This window comes from Anolis sagrei, chromosome 3 (assembly GCF_037176765.1).
Source record: "Anolis sagrei isolate rAnoSag1 chromosome 3, rAnoSag1.mat, whole genome shotgun sequence".
Classification (NCBI taxonomy): Eukaryota; Metazoa; Chordata; class Lepidosauria; order Squamata; family Dactyloidae; genus Anolis; species Anolis sagrei.
Genome location: NC_090023.1, coordinates 39,704,089 through 39,724,616, shown reverse-complemented (window position 1 = coordinate 39,724,616; position 20,528 = coordinate 39,704,089). Strand labels below are relative to the sequence as shown.

General features: G+C 37.9%; 1 protein-coding gene across 4 annotated transcripts in view; it reads right to left on the bottom strand.

Annotated features, from left to right (window-relative positions):
- Positions 1 to 20,528, bottom strand: part of ZBTB20 (zinc finger and BTB domain containing 20) — a 607,051-nt gene that overhangs the window by 457,763 nt on the left and 128,760 nt on the right. For all 4 annotated transcript variants that reach the window (XM_060770782.2, XM_060770779.2, XM_060770783.2 and 1 more), the window contains exon 2: positions 6,865 to 6,924. The gene's annotated coding sequence lies outside the window, so the exon portion shown is untranslated. The remainder of the gene's footprint in view (positions 1 to 6,864; positions 6,925 to 20,528) is intronic.

Here is a 20,528-nt window from a genome sequence, read left to right as displayed (position 1 = left end):
TGGGGGGGTGGTTGAAATTTTCGCAGGGGGGCGGGTTGAAACCTGCCTCCTAGCTCACGCTGAAGCAAAGAGCACAGCAGGGGGCAGAGCAGCCTTCAATAGCCTGCAGCTCCGCCCTTGTCAACCACCTCCACCAAGTCTGGCCTCCTTAATGAGAGCATTCAACATCCCCCCCCCCCCAACTTGCTTGCTTCACTACTGTTCTGTTGCGCGCTGGGCATGTAAATAATTGTCTTTAGAACAGGATGTGCAACCTTTGGCCAGCGGGAAGCCAAAGGTTTCAGAGGTTTCCACCACAAACAGTCTTTAGATGGCTTGAGAAGTACAACAAAGTCTTTTATTAATGAACAATCAAACAGAAACTTCTTTTGTCTTCAGTAAAGTTAAGCAAATGATTCCAAGCTTTTAGGCAACTGGTGAATTCCTTATCTTGCCCACGAAGAACAGGCAACTGTCTTCTATAACTTCTTCTTTAAAGAAAAATCCCCGTTTTAACTTCTCCCAGGTTGACTGTAATCTAACCCTTACTGATGTGGGCTCTGCTACCGGGTCGAACTGCGTCTCAAACGCCGAGTAGACCTACCAGCAAGGCAGTAGATGTTCTCCAGCTGGAGTTCTTTGGTCTTTAGGGCTGTTTTCCTGGAAATTCTTTGGAGACTCTTAAGACCTTTCTCCCCCGGAAGGTCTTAAGGGTTGAAGTTTTTGTACAGGGGAAGCTTGCACACATCCTATACATAAGCTTACCTTGCTGAGACTAACTAAAATGGCTCCCTTCCCTTCCCAATTGCCCTGAGCAAGGGGCGGGACCAAAACTTAACAATGACGGACAGGTGACTTGCCCTAGGACTGCAACCAAAGAAGCCACCTATCTGCAGAGTCCCTGAAACCTAGGACTGCAAGCAAACATTTAATACAAAGCAAATAAAGTTGGAGCTCCTGGTACAGCTGTACCAGAACAACTACATCAGCTATTGCTGCAAGTAATGACAGTGTGAATAAATTGCTAATATTTGCTTGAGATAGTGCTTGCAGTTCTGGAGGGACTCTTGATTTTTTGCATCTCTTAGACTTAGCATGGGGATTTGGTTAACCAGTTAAAATTCATGAGTAAACCAGGTTTTTTTAAAAAAATCTGAAACATTTCGGGGGGGGGGGGGTTGAACCCTAACCCCCCCCCCTCGCTACGGGCCTGATCAGTTGAAACATTCACACCTATCTGCAGCAGGGAAGAGCTCCTTGCCCCACCCCAGCCATTCCACAGATATATAAAGTTTATAAACCCATTGTCCTAATTCCAACAGACCTCACTACCTCTGAGGATGCTTGCCATAGATGCAGGCGAAACGTCAGGAGAAATGCCTCTAGAACATGGCTCTATAGCCCGAAAAAACCCACAAGAACCTAGTGATTCCAGCCATGAAAGCCTTCGACAATACTCAGGAGGTGGTTTGCAAATGACTTCCTCTGAAATTCAGCCTACAGCAGTGGTTCTCAACCTGTGGGTCCCTAGATGTTTTGGCATTCAACTCCCAGAAATCCCAACAGCAGGCAAACTGGCTGGGATTTCTGGGAGTTGTAGGCCTACAGCACACTGGCCTACAGCACCTTCCTTGCATTTAAGCTCTTTCTGTTACCGGAAGATTAATCCGTATTTTAAACCAAACATGGCAATGTGGCACCCAACTGTATTATCAACATGACTTACAAATGCTCCTTAGTCGCTCTTCACTTTTTCTAACTATAGCAGAGGTGGGAAACCTATGACTCTGCAGTTTCAGGGCAATTATTTTAAAAAGTCTCACCCAACAAAACAAATTAATAAGGTTGAGAGTTGCAATCCAACATTTGGAAGACTACATGATACTCATCCCAATTCTATATCGTCTGGAGAGCAGAGTCTATCTCAACATATTCAAAGCCTATCAACAGCATTAGCTTCCCTTGTAAAAGTAATTTCACTGACCCTGGCTATTATGGCACTCGTCCCCTCCACTTCGTGCTAACAACTGAATAACCATTTCAAACTTTTCTTCAATTCTATGACATGTTTTCCCCATAAAAACATTTCTAAAAATGGGGTGTATCTTACTATTGTGGGTGCTTTTGAAATACATATAATTTATTTCTTGGTGGTACTGACATTGTGTGTTTTACAATTAATGACTTCTTAGAATCCAAGAAATATAGTATATAAATGTGTCCAGGTCTTTAAATCCCTCAGTTAAGTTGAGGAAAGTGTCCCAGAGGCTCTGGAATTGCTTCCTGCAGGAAGTTAGGCTGCCTTCCTCTATTATCTCCTTGTGGCAGGCAAATACCTTTTTATTTAAACAAGTATTGTATTTACTCAAGTGTAATGTGCACTTTTTTTGGCTAAATGACCTTGTCAAAAGTAGGGTGCACATTAGATTTGATGGTGTTCAAAACTGGCTGCCTCCTTTTCTTGATTCATTGGGCTCTGAGGTACTTCAGAGATGCCCCTTTGCCCTCGTCTTCCTTGCCTGGTCTTGCTGGGAAGCAGCAGCAGCAGGGAGGCATGTGTTACATCTCTCCTTCTTTCCCCCATCATTGCCTCTCAGCTGGCACCAGCCATTTGCCTTTCCTAATTGCAGCGAAGGGGCATCTACATGTGGAAGCCACCCTGGAGGCTGTTGGTTAACCAAGCCTTTCCCCATCTTCCTCCATTCCTTTCCACTTCCCTTCCACCCCCCTACAGGCTTCCCTTCTGCTTTTCCCTCTTTCCTTCCCCAACCCCCCCCCCCCCCCTCAGATGGTGCATTAGATTTGAGTAAATACTGTATTTGCAGAAGAAGTATTAATTATGCATGTGTGCATTTTTTCTTCATTGCAACACTGTTTTATCTGTTTCAATTTCTTGCTGTTTAAACTTATTATCAAACATAACTGTTTTTAAACTTCTGTATCATCTGGGTGGTAGTTGCATTGTTTTAAGAATTTGCCTTGAGTCCGTGTTGGGAGCGAAGTGGGGAACACAAACACAAAATTTGGCCTCTCAGTTCCCACAACACATGTTTTTTTTAGATTTTTTTTCATTTCTTTTCCTGCCAAGTATAGTATCTATATGTATATAAATTGCAATCTTATTGTAATATCAAGACAGAAGAGCTGTCTAAAAAGCTGTCTCAACATGATAGCATTGTTCCTATGGTATTATTATCATCATAATTAGATTCAAAAAGGACCTTGCAGGTTATCTAGTTCAACTCCAAAAGAAAAGGAATTGTGAATATATGACATTCCTTTTTTCTGCTTAAAATATTTTAAATTCTAATAAAAGAACAGAAAGAGTATCTATAGGCACAGTCCATTTTTTTAACATATCCATGTATTTTAAACCAGAGCCATAAAATCTCTGGCCTGGCCATTTGATTGTACTCATCAAGGCACTTTTAATTAACAGTATAGGAAATTAAACACAAAGTAAGCTCCATAAAAATTAAACTAAAAAGCATGTGGAATTAGGAGTTTGCGTTTTCCATCCCTGCAGGCATTCATATCTTGAAAGTCATACAGAAGGTTGATTAGAAGAAACTGGAAAGCTAGATGTCTCCTGTCCTAAAAACACTCACATAGCAGCTCTCCTAAGCATATGGCATATATCCTAGTTCATATTTACCCATTAATTTACAGTTGCCATGCAGTTCCCCCTTCTTGTTTCTTCTATGAGGCTGCACTTCTAACAAGACCCATAACCCCATTCCTGTGACTATAAGCAAAGAAAGGAAAGAGACCAAAAGATGATCAACGTTGTCAACAGTTCTACACTTGTGAATTGCTGTATTTTCAAACATGTTACAGAACAGATTGATTTAAACATTGTTGACAGTTTTAACATTCTATACTTGAACTTGGTTGGTGGCTCTAGAACAGTGGTTCTCAACCTGTGGCTTCCCAGGTGTTTTGGTCTACAACTCCCAGAAATCCCAGCCAGTTTACCAGCTCTTGGGATTTCTGGGAGTTGAACGCCAAAATATCTAGGGACCCATAGGTTGAGAATCACTGTTCTAGAAGAAGAGACCATCTTGCATAAATCAACAAGTCAGAATAATATTACGGTATTTAGTACAACTAAAATGTTTAATACAACTAAATAAACAATGTGGCATATGCATGGCAAAGAAATGTAATGCAAAAGTCAGTTCTCTCAATATAAACACAAACTCTAGTGATAAAATGCTGTGGATTCACTGATGCCTGGTGTTTTGGTTTTATTTTTTAAATGAACATGGTCCTTCAAAAAATCAGAGTGAATGTCCCTCTCAGAGTTACACACTTTGGCACAATCTTGTTTTTCTTGTCTGTAGCAAAGAATGCTACAACCATTATTTTAATCGATCAATGTGTAGTTTTCTGATCAATGCTAAAAATGAGGATCAGCAGGGCCAAAATTATGATCTCATCTCTGGCTTGATTGGACTGCTCCCCAGCTTCACAGAAATGCATTGGAAGATAAAGTTTTTATTTTCATTCCTACCATTTTATTTATTTCTTTAATAGTCAAGTCACTGGACTACTCATTAGCACATAACCTTTTACAAAGCAGATTAAAATAAATGGATAAAAATAAAATATAAAATTAATGTTCAAAGAATACACTAAAAAGCATAGGAGAATAGAAACATCTTTGCCTGGCAGTGACAGAAAACAGTGTGACTACTAGGAGGGCCTCTTTAGGGACAGAATTCTACAAATAAGATATTTTCAACCTGTGGGCTTGCTTTAGCTTATGAACACTGACTTTTGTATTTTATTTTGGTGTCCTATAGCAGTGATTCTCAAAGTATGCTTTGCAGAGCCCATGGGGTTCCGGGATGCATATTAAGGGGCTCCACACTCTTACTCCTCCCTCCTCCCCCTCTAAGTGTGTGTGCGAGGGCTTTTCTTCTCCCTCCTCTTTGCTCCGCCTCCTCCTCCAAGCATGCATGGCAGTTTTCCCACTGCGAAGGGGAGAAAGAATGAATGTGGACCCAGAAAGGAAGGTGTTGCAAAAAGGAAAGGAGGACCTTCTGAGACAGAAGGCAAGGGCCGGTTTGGGCTCCATGACTGGACCTCCTTCCTGCTTCCCCCAACAGCCACAACAGCATTGTCCTCCCAAGGCACAGATCCTTTCTCATGTTCCCCCTCCCCACCCAGACCCCTTTCCCCATGCCCCCTTGCCATGAAGACCGTTTCCTCCCTGTCTCCTCACCATGCAGACTCTTTCCCCACCTTCCTTGTTTCAGAACCCAATTTTCATCCCACCGCTTGGGGGGTGCTTTGACTGTGCTTTTGCTGCATGGACTGGATGGCCCCTGGGGTTGCTCCTATTACTACTACTACTACGACCACAGAGGCTATATTACCATCTTCTAAGGGTGCTTTGTGCTTTTCCTACATGGCAGAAAGGGGTTGTACTGGATCACCCCTGAGGAATTTCACTGAAATAATGTTAAGTTTATGTTTGTTAAAATTGTCCTTCATTTTATATATTGTATTGTTCTTTCTTGCTTTCCTTTTTGTTCTTGTTTTTTGTTGTTGTTGTTGTTTTCTTTGGACTACAAACATGATATGTGCAGTGTGCAAAGGAATTTGTTCATTTTTTTCAATTAGTTCTCACAAACACTCTCCATCCATCTGTCACTGGCCTCTCCCAGCTGTCAAACTTTTAAATGCAATGCATCAAAAACTTTGTCCATGTCTGATATATACTAATTATATATAATATATAATATATAATATAAACATTTATTGGGGCTCCCCGAAAAACTTTTGCTTCTAAAAGGGCTCTGCAGCTGAAAAAAATTGAGAACCCTTAGCCTACAGCATTTATAAAACTGGGAAAGATTAAAACATTGTTCATGCAAAAGTTTTTAAAAATTGACCAACAGTTCAGTTGAAACAGAAGATTAAAACAAGATTAAAACATCAGAGGATAAAACACGATAAAAAAGAAAAACACAAGACAAAAACAGAACTCCACCAAAAAAGGCTGGGGTTTAGTTTTGGGCCACATGAAAAACTTCAGATAGCCAGTGCAAACTGTGCACAAGGTTTTCTACGGATTTTCACTCTAAAATACATATATTGGGAGACTTTAAAATATACTAATATATAAGAAAAGAGGTGTTCTATTCCATGATTAGTTTGATGAAATTGTTATTTCCATACAGACATCTAACTTCCAAGTGAAGGAGTATATATTTGAAAAAAATGTTTGTAATAGAACAAAAACAAATCATATGCAAAAGATTCAGCACCAAACACCTTCTAAAATATATATATTACTGCCAAATTCTTCTATTTCTAGCAGTTTTTGCTGGCAAGTTGTACTTGCTTTGAAATCGTGTGTTATATCAAAGGGCTGTAATGGAAAAGGGAAAAAAAGCTTTGCAATAAGTTGATATTGTCTATTTCATTATGATCTTAAAGGTTTTTTCCCCTAAGAGGGTCCTTTTGAGAACTGAAATACACAAGCAATTGTGTATTTGTCTGATAGGTTGCTATTATTTAAGCTGGTATGCTGTCATTGTCTTTCATTTATAAAATTGTTCTGATTCCTCCTTTGGTGTTCTGGTATCTCCAAAGCCCTTCATTCTCTGAGTCCATTCCACAATGAATAGGAGACTCTTAAAAGTTTGGAACAGGGTCGTTTTTCCAGGCCTTGAACCAGACCAGGCAAATGAGGTCTTCCCAGTTTTATGAGGGAATATTGCTAATTATTGCTCGCATGCTCCAGTTGCTAGTTTGGACGGCTTCTTGCCCAATCCCTAGCATACTGGCATGCTTCCTTGTCATTTGAGAAATTCTGTAATAAAAGGATATATCAACTATGTTTTCTTAAATAGTCCAGAACAGTGTTTTCGTTACCTTTTCCCCTTTGATTCCAAAAGGGTTAAACGCAGTTCCTAACACTTCTTTTCTGTGCGTCTGTAAAGAAAAGAAATATTTGTGTTGAGGCAACTTCTCAAACAACATCTTTCATTTACATAACATTCAAATGACTAGGCATTTATCTTTAAGTAGATGCCTTATTGTGTATACACAGTAACATATAGCCATCTGTTTGAACAAGATAAAACAAACCCCCCACATTCATTCACATTGCCTGTGCAGGTGATAAACAAGGAAATAAGAAGCACTCATAGCCCACGTATAGTTATGCAGTTTAGAGGAAAGGGGGGGGGGGGGAATGAGACATGGCACCATGTTGTGGAAGTCTCAGTAGACCCATAGTTAATGTTGCCATTTTATTTTTTTCGGGAAAAGTGATGATTCTTCTCCGATTAGGAACAAATGTAATTGCTTGCAATAATGAGCATTATACCACTTTTTCTCAGCCTAAAGATGCATTTATGAAAAATGTTACAAGTAAATACTTTTAATAATTTAAGAGCTAAAAGTTGTGTGTGTTAAAAATCCCCCCAAAAATAAAAATAATGCTTTTAGAATCTCCATAAGTTGCAAATGGCTTTGTAGTAATAGGTAAAATTCCACGAGCATCTCAAGTGAGAACTAAGAAGTTATTAGAAGGGCTCTTTTTCATTCTTTAGTCGGGATGATTACTTTAAAAGCACACAGCCAAAAGCAAAATTGTAAAATTATTTTTAAAAGTTTCTTATTTTGGAATTCACTCCCTGAAGAAAGTCCAATACAATCCTAATACATATCTACTGTTTGAAAATGTTAACTAAAACTTAAGTCACTTTGCAGCAAGAAATTTAGAATTACTCAGAAATACGCAAATGCCAAAGACCTATTTTAGGTTTGCTCAAAGTCTTGGGAGTGTCCAATGGAATTTTTGACATTTTTTCCTTTGAACCACAGAGTCCATGTACCGTATCAAAAAAGTGCTTATAAAAACCCTCCATTTCAAAACAACCTCATGATAAACTACTGTTCAAGAAACAGAAATGAAATTTTATTTTAGTACAATACATTTTTAAAAAATTGGTACACAAAAACATTAATTATGGAACTAGTTATACAATTCTTTGAATCTGGGATACTGGCCTCTGAGAAAATAAGCCTTAACCATTAGTTTTGTTTTATCTTACCATACTAAATAAATACAACTAACTCTTAAGACGATATAACACCTAACTCACAATTTCTGTTCATTATCAAGCTATTTTCAGTGCAATGAAGTCCAGTGCATGAACAAAACTGATGCCAATAACACATATTCTTGAGACAGAAGTAAAATAAAGGAAACGGAGCAGCTCGTGAGACATGACATAACACACACACACACAATATCACTTAGAAATGTTAGATCCATAAACATGAAGAAAATTCCTTTATTCTCAGCATCCGAGATAGTTTCAGATGCACATCTAGGTCAAAACTACTAGAACTTTAAAAATGAAAGTTTAAACATACACAGTTATAATGAAACATCTGCTGTCCATGAAAGTTTACACTTCACTGTGGGTTACTGTCTATAAAAATTTAAGCTTCACTGTCTTAAGTTTGCTGAAAAATATGACAGAAGTGTATATACATAAGTCCAAACTCAAGTTACATGTTTTAATGCTTCAGCAGCACAAATTTTGCGGCGACCGGTCCCATCGAAAGGCCATCCTCACATGCATACAGATACTCATCAGCATTGCTCAAAACAAAAACAGATCTTAATGAAAGTATACAAGAGCAAGGCACACATGGAAAAAGCCAAACAAAATCAAAGCGACAAAGAGACTGTCAATATAAACAAGTTACATAATGGTACAGCTTACATATGCACCAGCCACGTGTCACTATAAACTGAACCACAAGGAGGCAAAGATCTATTTTGGGTTCATCTTGTACAGGGACACCAGAATCTACTCACTTTTGTTTCCAGATCTTTGAGAAGTTATTGTTTTGGACTACATTATCTAGACTCTTCAAGAAGTACATCCCCTGGTCATGCTGGCTGGAGAAATTCTAGGATCTATGTTGTGTGTACTTTCCCCCCTTCCCAAAAAATATTTTCCAAATTCTACCCACACCCCTTGAATAGTCCAACCACTTTGCAAAGTTCCCCTATTTCAAACACATTTACTCATGGGCAACAGAGACTGTTGCTGTTGGGGTGGGGTAAGGCTGCTTGTGCATTATATCTCTACATTTATTTGGAATGAACATTCATGGGATTCTCTTGCACTTTTTCCTTTGATTCTGACCATTTATCACAATAATTAGTGCACCATAGATGTGATCCAAGAATAAAGTTTCTCAGTGAGATTTTCTTCCCCGTGGATATGATAGACACTCTTTGCAGCTATTTTTATTGGTCTTAAAATGCACAATCGGGATGGCTATGTGTTTTACTTCGCAGAGGGTAATACAGACAGTCCTGAAGTTATGAACAAGATAGGTTTTGTAAATTTGTTCTTAAGCTGAATTTGTTTGTAAGTCAGAACAGCTACATTTTTAAAGTACAACTCCAGACATTATATATATAGCATTGGATAGCATAGGGAAAGGGTTAATACCCCTATGGTGTTTGTTTGCTGTCTGAGCCCCTGTTCAGAAGATTTCACCTCATTTTCTGTCCCTGTGATAATTGGATTTCGAAAAATTTGGCTTGCTGTGGAAACAAGGATTGGTGATAAAGCTTCAGTCGATACACTTTTCTCCATGATAACTCTTTCAGGTGGGAATTCCTCTCCCTAGGGATAGATTTATGTATTTATTTATTTCCCACATTTGTACCCTGCCCTTCTCACCTGAAGGAACTCAGGGCGGCCTAGATATCCTACTGTCTCATCCCTGTTCTTAAGTAGGAATCGTTTGTAAGTCAGATGTTTTTAACTCAGGGACTGCCTGTACGCTATTTGAAGGATTGCCAGAGAAGACAATAATCTCTTTGAAGGTGTTCTCTGTTTGAAGGGGGAGTCCAAGTCTGTACATGGACAGCAGGATGAGCAGGCATGCAGATCTCTATGTCACAGTGCTCTACACTATGAAACATGTTTCATATCTTTGTTTAAATCAAAGAACAATCATCCCTCAGTATCTACAGATGTTGCGTCCACATATTTGACCATCCACAATTCTTATTTATTTATTTATTTATTTGACTTGTATACCGCTACTCCCAATTTGGCTCGGAGCGGTTTACAGCAGTAGATTAAAACAATACAATTAACTTTAAAATACAATAAAAACAAGAACAGACATAGTCCCGAGTTATTCACCCATCGAAAGCTTGTCGGAAGAGAAAGGTTTTACAGGCTTTCCGAAAAGCAAGTAGGTGAAAATAATGTTGTTTTAAATTCCAAAAGGCAAACTTTGATTTTGTCATTTCTATAAGGAACATCATTTCAGTATGACACTGCATACAGTTGGACTTGAGCATCCATAGGTTGTGGTGTCTATGGAGGATCCTGAAAACAAATTCCGGATGCTAAGGGCTCAACACAGAGTGATTATTTCTCAATCCCCCGTATGACACTCTCTTGTCATGTTGGGGTGGTTTACAATCAAAATGCATTTTGACACAGGGCTCCTAACAAATACAATTCAGAGTTGCTACAGGATATAAGGATGGAGTGGCTGTTTGGTTGTGCATTTAAGTAATTGGATCAAATTTTGCCATAGTCACTGCTGAATGTTTTTATGTTGAATGTTTTATATTGTGTATAAGCTATTTTAAATTGTAAGTTGCTCGGAGCACTTTGGTGGAGAGCGACTAATTAAGAAATAAAGTGATGATGATGATGGTGATGATGATGATGATATTTGAAGATCTACATTTTGGGGTCCTAAAAGGATCTTTAATAGATTTGATCTTATATATCCATTGTGGTTCCCAAAAAGATTGGTTCCCAGTTTCGAAGCTTGAGTATATAATACAATTAATTATACAATTGCATTTGGGAGTATACTTAACATTTTATAATGCAATTAACTGCCATAAGAACTTCATGAAACCATAATGTCATTGTATGACATTATATATATATATATATATATATATATATTGATTAAAAGTATTTTTCCAAGTATTACAAGGGGCTACTATTGAGAGAAACATAAGTCCTAACAACCACATCCAATAAAAAAAACCACATAAAGTACGACATATTTCCTTTCTTACTTTCTTACTTCATTTTCCCTTTTTCTATTACCAAAAAAAATTGAGTGGCATAATTAAATAGTAAGTACTTCTGACCTTTACTTGCAATACCAAGGAAAAGGGTTTTTTTTACCATACAACAATGTGACTAAAAGAAATGGAGATAAGTTTAACCTTTCACTTTGAGTGCAGCAATGTTTTTTAACCCTCCTCTCAGCAGATGGGACATTTTAGCATGCTAGAGTCACATTCTGTTGCAAAAGTCACACAGAACTAGACCTAGAAGGCAGACATTTTATGACACTGTCACCTCAAGAGTTTTATTTTAAAATATTTCTGAGGTTCAACCCCCTACTACATGCATGTTTTTAATGGGGCAAAAATCTGGAAAAAATATCCCACTATGGAACGACCTGTCGGAAGAGACTTGAGAGCTAAATCAGTTATCAAAATTCAAAAACTCAACTGAAGACCCATGTCTTCCACCAATCAACTTTAATTTGCATTTTATCAGGAAATTTTAACCTGCATCTTAACTGTGTTTATCCTGTTATATGTATTTAAATAGTCTTATGTTTTAACCCTGTTGTTCCCCAACTTAAGCCGCAAGGACATGGAGGTAATCAATGCATTGCTATATTAATAATAATAATAATAATAATAATAATAATAATACAACTACTACTACTACTATTGTTGTTGTTGTTCTGTTTTACCAGTAAAATACCACCACACACACACACACACACAGTATAGTTTTTCAGATCATTAGAGATAAAGGTAAAGGTTTCCCCTTGATATTATGTCTAGTTGTGTCCAACTCTGTGGTGGGGTGGTGGGGTGGTGCTCATCTTCATTTCTAAGCCCAAGAGCCAGCGTTGTCTGTAGACACCTTCTAGGTCATGTGGCTGGCATGACTGCATGGAGCGCCATTATCTTCCTGCCAAAGTGGTACCTATTGATCTACTCACATTTGTATGTTTTCAAACTTCTAGGCTGGCAGAAATTGGGACTAACAATGGCAGCTCACCCTGTCCCACGGATTTGAACTACTGACCTTCTGGACAGTAAGTTCTGCAGCTTAGCGGTTTAACCCATTGCACCACTGTGGCCCCTGACCACTGTCAGAGACATGTTTCTGGAAGACATATGACAGTGGTTTTGGTGGCTGCTCTTATGCAGAGGAGACTAAGATAGCTCTCCTAGTAAAACATCTTTCCATTGCAGCAACTTTTTGACTATTAACTGAGGATAGGTCATTTAATGTTGTATTTCTGTCCTGCTTTTAATGTTTTCCAGTGAGTTTAAATTATTTTAATTAGTGCTGTTTTGAATATAATTTATTGGTTTTTAGCTGTCATGAACTAAATATATATTATGCCACCATGGTATAAACGCATAATGGCCCAGAAATGATAGAAAATCTTATCTTCTGAAGGGACTCATCTACCTGCATAGAAAGGCTTGTACAGTATGGGGGATTACATTAGAAAACCTGCAGACAATGTATCACATGTGAGACATCCAAGGAATACGTGGTATCCATAAGTACTGTTGTGGGCATGGGTAAATATTATACCTTACAGTACACTGAAATTTCCATAGGGTCAGAAAATTCCAGAAATTATTCAATGCAACTTTTTAACAACAATTATGTGGCAGAGTGTTAATTATTCCCTAGATCTAAGTGAAATGGATTGGGTACACTGGAAAAATAAGAAATGGGCAAATGGACTGTGGATATAATAAAAGCCCTTCAAGAAAGGTGCTTGTTATTTCCAGCTAGCTGTCTCCATTCTTCTTGCATCATCCTTAAACACTGTCTGAAAGCTTATTTTTGTTCATGAGGTGCTTTTGAAGATCCATCAGTGAAGGTGCCGTCTAATTTTTTAAAAAGTCTCTACCTTTTAAAGTGCTTTCAACTGGATTTGTTCTATTTTTGTAGTGTACTTTCTCTGTCTAGATGCCAAGGCCCATATGTCATGGAGGCACTATATAAATGCAATTTTTACTCATTGTAGTAGAAAGGCAGAGCAGGAGAAATGCAAGAACAGCCTGCATTTTTGGCCAGAATGTTTGTAAGAGGGTACAAATAGTTTCCCCTTATGCTACACTTTCACATTCAGCCTGTGTCAACTGTGACTGAAAGTTATTAGGTGTTACATATCAAATTAGCTCACAGTTTATCTTTGTCTAGTTACAGTGGGGGGGGGGGGAGAGAAAAAGGCAACTATTACCATGGCAATATCATGCTGGCCTTGGTTGACCTCCTATATTTGCAGGTATAGCATGAAAACCAAGTAGTAAATGGGATTTGCTGAACAAACCACCTTTCAGCCTTGGCATAGTTCTCTCAAAGTGGAATGCGAAATTGCCACAGAGGGAAACACATATTACAACTTCTGTTGATGAAGAGGTATCATTCACCCATGGTATCAGTCCAAGATTGCCTTGGCACAGAGAGCAGGTATAAAGCAGGAATATTCGATTACCCTAGTACCTTCTTGAAACCTTAGTCCCGTATCTACATAGTAAAAGTGATAAGACAGACAATTCTAACTCTATTAAGATTGAAGGAATGTACAGTTCTTCCAAAGGGGTAGCATTTCACTCATTTGCAACATTAGTATTCTACCTTTCCTCCAAGGCATTCAATATAAATGGAGATCCTGGCATTCTTTAATCTCGATACTGGTGATGCCTCGCTTTAGTTAACTTCAAATGTAATGGTATTTAACACTCTTATTCTACTACAAATCTCTTTCTATCCACAAAATGAGCAAGTATCTCCCACTTATATACTTCTTTTCTGAAATAAAAACAGTGAGAGGTACTTGCACTATTTGTGAATCAGTATTTTGGGCTGATTGAAATTTGAGAGGCTTCCTGTCTCTTTAACACAGTGTTTCTTAACTTGGGGGTTGGGACCCCTGGGGGAATCACGAGGGGGTGTCAGAGGGGTCGCCAAAGACCATCAGAAAACAGTATTTTCTGTTGGTCATGGGGTTTCTGTGTGGGAAGTTTGGCCCAATTCTCTCATTGGTGGGGTTCAAAATGTTCTTTGATTGGAGGTAAACTATGCATCTCGGCAACTACAACTCCCAAATGTCAAGTCTATTTTCTCCAAACTCTACCAGTGTTCACATTTGGGCATATTGAGTATGCGTGCCAAGTTTGGCCCAGATCCATCACTGTCTGAGTCCACAGTGCTCTCTGGATGTAGGTGAACTATAACTCAAGGTCAATGCCCACCAAACTCTTCCAGTATTTTCTGTTGATCATGGGAGTTCTGTGTTTCAAGTTTGGTTCAGTCCCATTGTTGGTGGAATTTGGAATACTCTTTGATTGTAGGCTAACTATAAATCCCAGCAACTAGAACTCCCAAATGACAAAATCAATACCCCTCAAACCCATCAGTATTCAAATTTGGGTGTATTGCGTATTTGTGCATCCTGCATATCAGATATTTACATTATGATTCATTACAGTTAACAAAGTAGCAACAAAAATAATTTCTGTGGTTACAAGAGGAATTGTATTAAGGGGTAGCAGCATCACAAAGGTTGAGAACCACTGCTTTAACACTTGTGCAGAAGAGGGACTTTCAGCAGATCTTGCTTAACAGGCAACAGCTTTAAAATGCCTTCTTCTATACAGTTATTAAAGGTGCAGAAACCTTTCACAATTTTCACGCTGGCAACTCCAATAATAGAATAAGAATGTTAAATATGCCATGTCCATTTTCTTTTTAATATCAATTGTTTATAACATCTTAAACAATGGTATTCAACCCCAAGCCTTTGCTACATGGGGGGTAAGCTAAGCATTATGCAATGAGTACATTATTAAACCAGGACAGGAATTATCTTTAAAAAGAACATTTGTGTAATCAATACAAGGGTGAAAGAGGTTCTAACACATCTCCATTCTAGCTATGGGGCATGGAGATGTGGTCACATTTCCATGAGAATATGGCTGCTAAACTATTAGGTTCAATTCTTTATATTTTCTTTTCATTCTGAGTCTCTCCCTTTCCTTCATGGAAGCTTGGTTCACTTAAAAATCAGCACACATGAACCAGAAATAAATAAAATAAAATAAACCCTCTAAAGTCTATAAAAAGTACACAGAGCAACCTGCTTAATTATTAACAGGTAAACACATCGCATCCTGAATTATTTACTTAATCTTTTTCAACTACAAACCTCAGACTTTTAGAGCATGAAATACGTGCTTTCTTTAAGAATGCAAAACAATTCCTTCAGAAAAGCATTTTTAGGTGGGGATGGGGGGGGGCAGGGGCAGGGGCTGGGGGATACAATGTTTTAGTTAACCCCATGCTGCCATTGTCCCAGTTATACTTCAGTGCGCACTGAGGCACAGTAGTGAGCATTGTACTGAATCAAATGTTTCTAAGTGGCACTTGGTATTGCACACCAACCTTCTTTAGCAAGTGCTTAATTCTTTTAGTAGAACTGTAATTACATGAGATTTCACCTAAATGCAAAATTGTGGGGTTTTCCCCCTTAAAGAAGTGATTTCCTTAAGATGCCATGCAAGAGCTAGTAAAGGACATAGAAAAAGAGGTGGTGTAGAATAAAAGCTCAAGGAAACATGAATTGTGGTACAGTAATGCTGTATTAATTATTCCAGTGCTTTAATTGTACAGCTGTAAAGATGTGTGAGGCACTCTCACTGAAGGTGGGACATTTTTGTTGTTTAAAAATGCCCCAATGCATTTTGGGCTTTTTCTGTTCTTTTCAAGGGTATTTTCCTATTGCATTTCTTTCAAAGGAAACCGGGCCTTCTTTTCCAGAGAGGGAAAAGAGGGGAAAATGCATACAAAATTCTGCAAAAGCTTGAAATACCTCAGAAAGAGTTTCTTTAACAATTATCTATCTCAATCTCTCTCCCTCTCTTTGAAAATGCTTTGGCAGGACCCCTGGTTTAAACTGAAATAGTTATATATGGAAAAATAATGTTGGAAAATAGCTGAAAAATTCTGAAACCAAATGGATAATTTTTAAATAATTTATCATAACCGCACTATTTGGACTCCTTGCTTTGCTTTTTATTATGAATCAGCAGAGGCCCTCATGTCCAAGGCAGTGGAAGTGGGATTTCATTCTTGGCCAAAAAAATAAATTAAAAAAAAATCAAATTTATGTGCCCCAAATATGGAAAGGGGATGAAAACACAGTTCTGTATCTCAGGAGCTACAAGTGTTAAAAAACAGATAGCATTAACTTCATAAAAGTCCAAGAGAGAAGAAGCATTCATATGAATGTGATTTGGACTTGTACACATTTGCCAATGGGGGCAGGAAATTCTTCATGTTTTACACAGGCAACTGAATGAGGTGACTAAACCCTCTGACACAGCAAAAGGAATTTTACCAGTCAAGGCTCTAAGGATATGATCACACTTCTGAAACACTCCACTAGATAAAATGCATATAGGCACCTTCATACAAGTAGAAAATTAGCACACCAGGAAACACTTGGTGGGAAATGTCTCATATTTCTAGTTGCATTAAGTTGCATTTTTGATCCATCATTCAAAATTATGATGCCCTTTCAGTAGCTTTGCATCATATGAACCATACCATGTCACAGGGCTTTATTCTTTATTCATGCATGAGAAGTCTGTTCCTGCTGCAGCACGGAACCTAAAAATCCATTAAAAATTAAATTACATATATTATTTTTTATCTAATTAGTAACATGATAGTTTGTACAAAACTTGTTTTCCAGGTTTACTATACATTTCTATAATAGACCACATTATGGCAGTGCATCTGAATTTTGTGTATTGGTGTACTGAATGAAAGTCAGCAGAAGGCCAAAAGATCAAGTGAGACAGAGTGTAGGGAAAAGCATAGGTGGTGGGAATACAAGACTACTGCAATTGATTTTAATTTATGTTATCAGTCAGAATTCAGTACTGGTATCCAGGTTCATACCCCATCTCCTAAAGGGCTTCATACATGGCTGCCAGTCTGCTACCGAACACAATACAAAGTTCTGGCTTTGGCCTATAAATCCCTAAATGGTTCTGGTCGAGCTTACCTATCTGAACACATTTCCCTTTATGAGCCAGCTAGAGCATTAAGATCGGTTGGGGAGGTCCTGCTCTCGGTCCTGCCACCATTGCAGGTGTGATTGGTGGGGACGAGATACAGGACATTCTCAGTGGTGGCCTCTCAGCTGTGGAATTCCCTCCCCAGATTGACCCCTTCCCTCCTGGTGTTTAGAAAACAACTAAAAACTTGGCTATGCAAACAAGCATTCAGTGAGTGACAACAATAATGCAGCATATGGATGACAGCCTCAGGATTAGTGCAATGTTAAAATGTTTTATGTTTATGTTTTATAGTTTTAATTGTTTAATTTATAGTTATATGTTATCTTTTAGATGAGTAATATGCCTTTTTATTGTATTTGAGGCATTTAATTTTTGCCATTTATTTGTTTATATACCACTTTGAGTACCCTCAGGGGTGAAAATAGTAATATATAAATGCAATAAATAAATAAATAAATAAATAAATAAATAAATACAATCTCCTATTTGCTCTTTTTCTCCTAGGAATCTCAGCAGAAGTATCTATGCCCATTTTCTCTCTGTTCATTAATTCAATTTATATCTTTCTCCCAGAACAGGATCCAAGTTGGCTTATAAACAATTTAAACAAAGTGTAGTACAAAAGTTAGAATAACAATTTAACAAACAATTCTATTCAAATTCAGTATCTTGCATTCTCATATCCACTCCAGCTCACCCCCCACTTTTAATTCAAGAATCTTAGCAGAAGTGTTTTAGTTCTTCCTCTTACCTGCTTTTATTCTGCCTCAAAGAACCCTCTCTTGTTTCCTAGTCCTTTTTAAAATAATAATTAAAAAATAAGTCAGACCCCACCACACCTTGGAATTTTGACCTGAAACTAGCCATCAATAGAGTATGGTCAACAAGATGCCAAAGATAATTACAGCTCACTATCAGTTTTGAAGAGTGTTTGGAAACTTGGTTGATTTAGAATACGGTTTCTAGATTATGGCACGTGACTTCTCTTACAATGGTTGGTCTACCTATTTTTTCGACACAATTCAAACCGCTACTTATGCCCTAGAAAGTCCTGTATGATTTGGTTTAAGTATTGTTACCTGAAAGACCTTATTAAGGACTTATCTCTTGGACTTTAAGAACTTATTTTTATTTCATTATTGAGTGTGCATTGTTTTACACACGTATAAGTCAACCTCAGTTTCATCCCAAATATTACAGAGTGGTGTAGATAAAATTTAGAAAGGCTCTACAATACAACAGCTTAACACCTAAACATAAACAATGAAATCAAGAGGACTGAAACATATCCTCGAATATTTTTAGTACAATAGGGAAAACCCATATATTTATTGTGCTCCAAATATGTCTCAAGAGTATTAAAAATGTTGAGTTGCGTTCAAAATATAAGTGTAAATTTAGTGCTTTAAATGTTTTAATTTAAGATGGCTTCACCCAGCACCTTTAAAAAGATATTAAAGAATATGAAGGAACTATCAAAAGCTTCACAATGCTAGGTATTTCCTCCCCTGAACATGTCTCTCAACTGGACTCTCTTTCTATTCATGCTGTTCAAATTATGCCTCAGATAGAGAACAGCTCTTCAGGGGATGCCAGGCAAGATACAGGGTTTGAATACTCTCCATTCAGAAGTGACAGAAACTAAAAATCAAGGTTTCAAGATAGGTAGCCTCAAGTTACAAGCAGTCAGTTGTTCAAATGACATCTTTTTAGGAAAAGAGGAGAATATAGATACCATAAATAAATAAATAAATAAATATTTCATAAACTGCTAAAGAAAAATGAAATGAGACTATGCATGTGCCCAGGGGAGTGACTAGACTAGAGACGTTTGAAAGATGTTTGAACTACTAGTCAAAAGCATTACTAATTAAATCCATATTCATAGTTGTAGCTCCAGTCCCTGGAGTTCGGCTAACAGGGAAGGCCAGCAGGGGAGTTCTGTGTGGGGGTGGTGGAATAGCCAGCATAAGGTGAGCTTGTATCTCTTGGATTAAACCTCTGCAGCCCCAGATAAACTTCTGGGGAAGTTTACTTGTTTAAAGCTATTGTGTCTCTTGCAGTATTTGGTTTGTGTGTGTGTGTGAACTGGGAGGAGGCTTGCTTGTGTTCATTGGAATTGTATTGTAAGTAACCTCTAGTCCTCTGCTTAAGCACAGGTGAGCCATCTGGCGAGAACTATTTGTAAAAGTAACAAGTTGTGGGTCACAGGGTTCTGTACTTGGCCCAGAGCTATTCAAATCTTTATAAATGACTTAGAGAATGGAACAGAGAGCAGTTTTATCAAAAATGGAGATGATACTAAATTAGAAAGGATAGCTAATTTTCCAGAAGACGACAATCAAAATGATAAAAGTTCTGGAAATCATGTCCAATGAGAAGCAGGTTAGGGAGCTGGTATATTACGCCTGAAGAAGGCAGTTGAAGTAGGGCCACAATAGTCATGATTAAATATCTGAAAGAATGTCAAACTGAAAATAGAGCAAGCAAAAGAAGCAATGGATTCAAATTACAGGAGAGATTACACCTATACGTTAGGAAGAACTTCCACACAGGAAAAACTCTCTGACAGGATGATATGATGTCTTGGGAGTGTGGTGGAGCCTCCTTCTCTGGAGGTTTTTAAATAGAGCTTTGAAGACCATCTGTTGGAAGTACTATACCTGTGTGGCAGGGAATTGGCCTAGATGGCCTTTGTAGCCACTTCTAACTCTATGTTTGTATGAAAAAGAGAAATGGATGAACAACCAACTTGATAAGACAAAATAATGGCAAGAGAAATGGATGAGAAAGTTAGACATCATTCTTTATCCCTCAATAAAAGTTCAGTACTGAGAAGGTAACATAAGCCTAGAAATAATACAACACTCATTCATACAACTGTCATGTAGACACCTTACAAATTTTCAGACCCTGGCAAATAACTATGCCCTTCAGAACCTTCATGCAAAAAGGAGCAAGGTTGAAAAGTCCATATGATTAATCATGCTGGTCTGGAAAAAAAAGAAGAACATATGCTGTGACAAAAGTGCAGTGAACCATAATTGTTATACATATTTCTGATTGCCCCTAGAACCTTCATGACTGAGGAAACTGAGGGAAAGTGTACAGAAGTCCAGATCCATCAAGAAAACACATCTTAGTCTGAGTATCTTATATAGTCCTTACTGCAGGGCATAAACATTTCTGTCATTGATGGGTCCAGTTATTTTGAATGATTTGAAATATTACTTGAAAATGGCCACTTGTGACTTTTGTATTGTGGCCAAAGAAGTTCTCCCCTGAAAGTCAATTTCTTGAACCATGCACCAAGCCAACAGGTTAAGAATTAAAGTAGTGTGATTAAGTTTGTGTCACCTTATTTGTTAAAATAAAATGTGATCAT